Here is a 6000-nt window from a genome sequence, read left to right as displayed (position 1 = left end):
AGCACATTTTTATATGTCAGTACACATGGAAATACATGTTACATAAGGTAAATGTGTGCCATGCATATGTATGGAAATATATTTTTGCTACCTTTTCTTTGCTGTGCACTAGGAAATACTCAAGGGGCAGATGAATCAGTCCTATGGCCCAGTCAAAATTACAATGAGTCTATCAAGTAGACCTCACAGAGAACATTTAAATCCCATAGGTATTTCAGAGACACTTACTAACTTCTGGTGCTCCTTAAATATTAACAGCTGCTCTGGACTGCTGGACGAAAGATCTTTTGGAAAGTGTTTTGTGCAGATCCATGACATAACGGTGTCTCAGTTGAAAAGGAATGACTCCTTTAATCAAATCATTGTGTAACATGTTTGATTCACTACAGAGTTGCTAAGTAGTGTGTCCCAAGTCTCTGCATTAGATACATGGCATAACTGGGCTGGGGGGTGGTGGTGGGGGAAGTTGAAAAGGGAGATGTTTTTTAAACCATACCCATAACCTAAATCTTAGGCCAGAAGTGGACAAAACAAGTTTCCTAACTGAAGGTGGAGTCTGAAAGCTTCTTTGATTTGTGTCAGCCAGTGGTCCCAAGAGTACTTTGAAAAGAGAAGCAAATAGGCTGAAGGCAGCAACCAAGCATCGACTAGTGGTGAGGATGCCCGAGTCTTAATCCTCATGTCATCCTCTGAGAAGTTAAAAGGATATATAAGGTGCTCTGCTAACTTCATATTAGCAAGTCAGACAACTCCCCCAGAGTGAAACCAGATGGTTTTCAGGACATTTTGGTTTGTCTCTGCTATTCCAAAAGACTGTAGTGAAGATACGTGGGCTGAGCTGGGAAACCTGCCCCTGTGCTCTGGTGTACCTTGGGTGATATTCATGTATGAAATGCATCTGTTTTGATTGAAAAGGATTTACCAATGGCAGGGAGGCTTGACATTGGCAGAACTATCATTCCTACCACCTGGTACAGTTTTCTGCACTGAAAGAAGGATTGAAAGGTAGTTAGAGCTCAAGACCCATTTTATAGAAATTTAAAAGACAAGAGGTGCACCACTACAGTGACATGAGTGTTGTGCATAAGCCTTGAAATGCCTTAAAAGACACTTTACCACTTTTCCACACAAACCTTTCCTGAGGAAACTAATTTTGCCCATTGGGAGAAAAATAATCTATTCTTCTTTGAATGAGAAAAACTGAGTTTAAAAATGGAAATCATCTTCTGACAAACTGCACCACAAAGGTGGAGAAAGCTTCCTGTGGCACTCTTGATGTGATAACCTAGAATAAATGCCAGTTGGTTGAAGAGGCTGTCCACATGGTAACCATTCATGCTATGTACAAGTGATACAATTGATTTTTGTAATCCCAGACAAAAGTAGTCTCTTCTGAAGCATTGTCAGCCTGTGAAAAGCTTCCAAAGACCAAAGCTGCTGCTGAAAAGCCAATGGTGTGGCCAGCTTCCAGCTTGGCATCTGCTGCTAATGTTCCATCTACCTAAAATTGCCATTATAACATAGTTAGAAAAGGCGTTTTTCATTTCCTGCTCTGTACTGATGTGTAGAGTTACTGTGTGCTGTTAGCAACTAAGTGCTGGTTTTCACTTCAGGAACAGATGCCTTTTATTGAAGGCTAGATCCTGGCAGCCCCTCCATAATTACAGAGATGGAAAAGGGTGCAAGAAGCTGCCTGGACTCAAATGTGCACGTGTAATGCTCTTTCTATCAAGTTTGGTTTTCTCTTTTCACTGTTCTCATCTTTACTCTCTCAGATGTGAGGCTCCTCTTCTGATAAGAACACGCTCATTAGGTGAGAAGAGGAGCCCTCACTGCATCTCTCCAGCATGTGAGAGTGTTCCTGGATGCAGGTAGCTGCAGTCCCTGCCCAAATCTTCCTTGTGTGAAACTGTTGGTTCCAGCCTTATGGGCTGCTCTGTAGTTTCTAAAATATTTCAGACCTCCTCCATCAGGTAAGCAGCTGCCAGTCTTTAGAGATCAGGGCATGATGGGCAGTTGTGGTGGCCAGAGTTTCGTGTGAATCAGACGCATTTTCTCTGAAGCAATTTGAGAAGCTGAAACTGTCCTTGTCCTCTCCCTAGATAATCTCCTCCTGATGGTGGTCATGAATCATTCTTGAATAAGTCTTCCACAGAAATGGCTTTGACATTCTGTTGAGTCATCTGTGCAGTCTGGGAGGGTTTGCTGTGTGCTGGCTCCACACCTGCATTTTCCAGAACAAGCCAGTGGGAAATGGCCCGTGTAGTCACTCGTGGTGTCCTGCACTGCACTGCAGTACCATGCACCATTCTTGGTCATCCCCCATCTCTTTCCAAAGGTAATGTATCTTTTGCAGCATCCTTGTTTTCCAGGTTTTAGCTAAGGCAGGTCATAAGCACGTGTTTACTGTGGGGCTGTCTCTGCTGGTAGCAGATAGTGCCTGTGAGAGGGACTGGTGACTGTTCAAGCACAGAGGTCTCCATTCCCACTGATCAGCCAGCAGGTGGAAATGTGTTTACATACACCATTTGCTTCGTTACAGAATGAGCTCAGTTATCTCAAACCACTGAAGAAGGCACTCTGAACTAGCCCATGTGCAGTGGAGCAGCTCAAGGAGTGTCCACACAACCCCTTCTGCTGGCACAGAAGGAGCTGTGCACTTCAGGTGGAACTCGGACGCACATAATCACAGCTGGAAAAATATCACAAGAAGAAGACATTTATCCACAGCCTGGAAATCCATCTGACTTCAACATGGTCCATTTGAGGTAATGGTAGCACATGGACAGGATTTTAAATATTCAAAAATTCCAACATAAACTAAATTAAAACCTAATTACACAAACTTGCAATGAAGAAGGAAGAATAAACATAATAACTGAACTCTATTAAGGGATTTGCATTTGTATGGGAACATTTGCAAAACTAAATGTTTTAAAAATTGTTTCAGACAATTTGGCCAGGAATAATTATCAAATAAAATCAGACTGTAAACACAGAGAAAACCAAATTAGGCTGAGACATGAGGTAAAGATATTAATAAGAATCATTGTTTCATATTTTGTACACTTTTTTTCAACAGCCCTGAAATGTCTTACTGCAGGATAATTAGAATATAATCTTGTTCCAGGAAATCCAGCACTTGCAAGCCCAGCCCTGTGTGTGTTTGCATTCAAGTCTATCTGCACACTGCTTGGAATAACCTGACTGATGTGCCAGATACTCACTAGTATCTACTAGAGAGCAGAGACAAGGCAAGCAGCACTAATTTTTCAGTTGATTTTTAACTTAGGAAGGAGTACAGGTGCCACTAAAGACCATAAAAAATAGAGAGGATCTTGGAGAAGTTATTATCCTTATGGAACGGAAAGATCAAAGGGAGAATCAATTTGGGGAAAACAGTCTAAAAGTGAGCACAACAGGTAGTGGTAAAAGTACAAATCAGTAAAGCAAATTAAAAAAAAAAAAAGAAAGGATGTGGAAGGATGTTGGAAGTGCAAGAACAATTCTTTCCAGGTTTATAATGATTTGTAGACAAGCAAACTAGGAAGCCCTTGAATAGATTTTAAAGTAGCCTGGATGCAAATTGGAATGCAGGCCGTATTATCTGGAGCTTGAAACTTTTGCCTTAAAGTACTTGCAATCCTTTTATTGCATCTGTGTCTTTCTTTAACTTCCTAATCTTTTGCTTCCTTTGTGACATCAGATAGATTTTTAGAGTTAAGGTCTATTCCAAGCCTTGGAGGTTCTAAAATCAGAAGCCAGATGTTTGGAAATGGAGAAGGGGCTTAAGAAACAGAGAATTAACATAGTGACATATAGGTCGTGTGTGTATAAATATATATGTATATATGTGTGTGTATGTTTTGCAGTTTCTTTTGCTCATTCTCTCCATCAGAGTCCCAAAAACACTTAACAGTTCTCAATAAACCTGGCCAGCCCCAGCTGAGACCTCCACCCAACCACTTTAAAAGGGAGCAGAGCCCTTTTTAGTTCAGCTGAGGACTGTCAGCCTCTGCTTGAGCTGTTGGGGGTATCAGCCTTTCTAGGGCTTGCTATGGAGACCTTTTCTCTGGAACTCATTGTCTGGACTGGTTTCCCAGCCTAAACTGGGCACTGTCTCATCATCATGGCCCTACCGTCACTGGACCTGACTTACGAACTGGCTTCCTGGTTCTGCCTTCCTGGTTTGATCTTGAATCTGCCCTGCCAGCATGCTTTTCCCTTATGGTCTGGACTCTCAGTTGCTATCTCTGAGCCCATCCTGCTTGGCTCCTTTGAGGCTGAGGGGAAGGCTGTGGGGTCAGCTCAGTTCCTGGCTTGCCATCCCTTGGAGAAAAGACCTGGATTTGCTGCTCTCCTGGTTTCGTCAAGCATGTGTGTGAGTGCACAGAGGTGAGGTGCTGTGCTGTCACAGTGACAGAAGGTGGTGGCTCCTACCCACTCTACAGAAGTGCTGTAACTGAAGCCATCTTTTTGCCTAAGGAGAAAGGAGCTGTTGTTAACAGTCTACTCTTCCCCTGGAAGCAGGAAAGCAGCAGAATATACAGCAGAAGGCAGTGATATGGAATAGAAGTCTCTGGCAGCATTGCTACATTATCTGCACCACGGGAGGAAAATCTAGATAATGGTTTTATTTTCAGATGTGAAGATCTGTGGTTCAGATTTAGCTAGAGGACTTTGCCCACAAATATAGATAATCCTTTATTCAATGTTTCACTTCACTGCAAAGCCTTGCTTGCCTAGGGTAAGAAATGTGCACTGGCATGCCTCTTGTGTTTCTGGAGCTCAGTGTTCAGGTCACACTCGGTACTTCTTATCTCTCAGACTGATCCACGTGTGTTTTACAGGGCAAGGGGACTGGGGTTCTGCAGTAAGCTTCCAGAATCACCTTTTGATCACTTTTTGTCACTGCATTCAACCAACTCCACAATATCAAGGAATGGTTTGGCCTAAGTAGTAACAGAGCAGGGCAGCAGGCCCCAGATTTGAAAACAAGAAGCCACTATTTGTATTTCCATGACTTCTCTGTGCTTCTACTGGGAGATGCTTAACAGGTATCCACCAAATGGTCAGCCCAGAGGGAGGATGATAGAGAAATGAGTGAAGGAAGCTTCAATCCTTCCTTTCCTAACCTGCAACTTCTCAAGATACATCCAGATTGAGAAAAAAAAAAGATGGAACACAGTGTCTCCTCACACAGTCTGGGTAGGAAAAAGGTGCTTTGAAACTGGGAGAGAGGTAGTGTGGAGAACAACTGCATAAAGAGACAAAACACAGCAGGAAGACAGGCTCTGGGAATTGGAGTAGAGAATGAAGAAGTTAAAAAGAATGTGTAGTGGAAAGGGTATATTAAAAAGTTTGCATGCAGCCTGTGGGACAAAAAGGGGAGATACAAAGGTAGGTGCCATGACTTTGGCCTCCATAAACCAGACTGAATTATCCTGTTTACTTTATCCTGCAGTCCCTAGCATTGGAGTGAAGTGTTTCTGCATCTCTTGGTTTGTGTGAATAATATGTTCTTGGCATCAGCTTTGGTTTTAATGTGATTGGTTTTTAAACATAATTAGAAGTGTTTTTACAGCTTTGTGTATTTCTGTTTAAGAGACAACAAAAAGTAATGCACCGATATGTTTTTTTAGCAGAGAAAGATCTCTAAAACATTACACCAGAATGGCACTACTGTCTTGATAATAAGAACATGCATGGTGGATCATTGCAGAATTGGTTTTGAATGTTTGCCAGCAAAGCCTCTGACTCAACAGAAAGCACAACCTGTGGTTTGTTAGCCCCATTGACCTCGGTGCCTCATTGTGCAAGCTGTTCACAGAATCAGATACCCCAAAATGGAACTTTAGGTGGGGGAGGAGCGGTTCAGTAATGTTTCAATTTTGAACTTTCTTGATTTAGTAAAATTCACTTTCCTTTTTCATTTGAGTTTACTGTGGAGGCTACAGTAAGATCATCAGGGACTCCAGGAATGCATGGTCCCCCTAAGCC

This window comes from Zonotrichia albicollis, chromosome 1, assembly GCF_047830755.1.
Source record: "Zonotrichia albicollis isolate bZonAlb1 chromosome 1, bZonAlb1.hap1, whole genome shotgun sequence".
In the NCBI taxonomy this organism is placed as follows: Eukaryota; Metazoa; Chordata; class Aves; order Passeriformes; family Passerellidae; genus Zonotrichia; species Zonotrichia albicollis.
The sequence above is the reverse complement of the archived record's forward strand: the minus strand, read 5'-3'. Positions refer to the sequence as shown.